We start from the raw sequence: 1745 nt of genomic DNA on the forward strand, positions 1-1745 counted from the left end.
CGCCTCCCACCATCACAGCCCTGAGCACCCTCCAGAAATCCCCTTCACTACTCCAGTCCCACTCTGCTGCCCTTCTAGCAGGTATTGGGGGGGAGGGGGGGGGGTTATCATAGAATCATCAAATCATAGCACGGTTTGGGTTGGAAGGGACCTTTAGAGGCCAGCTAGGCCAACCCCCCCTGCAATGAGCAGGGACGGCTTCAACTGGCTCAGGCTGAAGGTCCCTGAGGACCAGAGCCACCCATGAGGTGGCTGAACCTCCCCCAGCTGTCTCAGGAAGGCTTCATCCATGTCCTCCTCTTGATTGAGGGGTCTAAAACGTGCCCCACCCGTGTCCCCTTCCCTTCCCTCTGCTCCAGTCCCGACCTGCTGGTGCTCAGCAGTACGTCCCACAGAGGAGCGCCCCCAACCCCAGTGCTCCTGCATGGGGGGGGCAAAACCCCTCCTGAAGGGCCTGTATCTGCCCCCCCAGCCATCCCACCCCGTTGCAGTGCTCTGACAGCAGCGCTGGCGCCCCCTGCTCACAGCCCTGGCTGCCCGCTTGTGCATGCAGCAGCACCCCTTGCCCTACGTGGCGGTGGCGAGGCACCCCCCATTCCCATCGCTCTGTGCTCTTCGCTTTCCACGCACCCATGGCCACCTCACCTCAGGGGCTGGGAGCTCCTTCTCCCACGGAGACCGCGGTGCGTCCCTCCCCGCCATCCCCAGGCCCGCTGTGCTCAGCGCTGCCCACCCCTCTGCTCCCGCACAGCCCCGTCCCAGCTCTGCTCTGTCCTCCGTCCCCGGTGACCCCGTCCACCATTCCCATTGAGCCCGACCCCGACGCTTGGGGCTGCAGTGGCACTGCCAAGGGGGCTGGGGCTCAGGCCCCTGGGCGAGGTTAGCCACTGCGGTCCCACCAGATCCGCTGCGGTCCCACCAGATCTACTCTGGCCGCCCTGGTCAGGACGTGCTGGGCAGCGCGCTGCACGCGCCGGATCGCATCTGCTCACCGCCTGCATAGGACGAGCCTGGGTGCACGTCGGCACAGGGCAGCAATGGGCAGGCGGCAGCGCCGTGGGACTCCTCACAGGCGGGGCAGGCAGGCTCGTCTTGGACAAGGCACAGGCAGCTGTGGTCCCATCAGGGCCCCAGCCCCAGCCCTCACCCAGACCCTCCCTGCACCCCCCTCGACTCACAGCCCTGCACCGAGCATGCTGCGGGCTCGGGAGGATCCTGCACCCAGCGCCTGTGTCCCCGGGCTGCAGCTCACCCTGTCCCTGCTGCCCAGCGCGGCAGAGGCACCATCAGACCCCGCAAACCAGCCGCGGTGGCCCCTGGTGGCCCCCTGAGCCACCATCCACCCTCTGCCAGACCCCCCGAGGCAGCTGGGGTAGCCCACCCCCACACCCTGAGCTGCTCAGCACCGCGGTGCCTCAGCCCCATGCGTGATGCCAGCACCACGGCCCCATGCACACCGCCTCGGGGAGCAGGCAGAGAGCAGAGCTGTCCCTCTGTCCCGCTTGCCTGCCCGTGATGGGGAGAGCAGCTCTGGGTGCCCCCTCCCAGCCCGGGGACAGGAGGGGGGTGCCAGCAGCTCTGCGAGCACAGGAACGACCAGCCCGGAACTGCTTCTGCGCAGCCCCCTGCGTGGGACGGAGGGCCACGAGCGTGTGTTCGAGAGGGACAAACGCTGTTTATTGGGTGCTCCCGCTGCCCAGCGCAGAGCCACAGGGAAGCCCCTTCGCAGGGGCAGCTCCTGAACT

This window comes from Egretta garzetta, unplaced genomic scaffold (genome assembly GCF_000687185.1).
Source record: "Egretta garzetta isolate BGI_Z169 unplaced genomic scaffold, ASM68718v1 scaffold1193, whole genome shotgun sequence".
Classification (NCBI taxonomy): domain Eukaryota; kingdom Metazoa; phylum Chordata; class Aves; order Pelecaniformes; family Ardeidae; genus Egretta; species Egretta garzetta.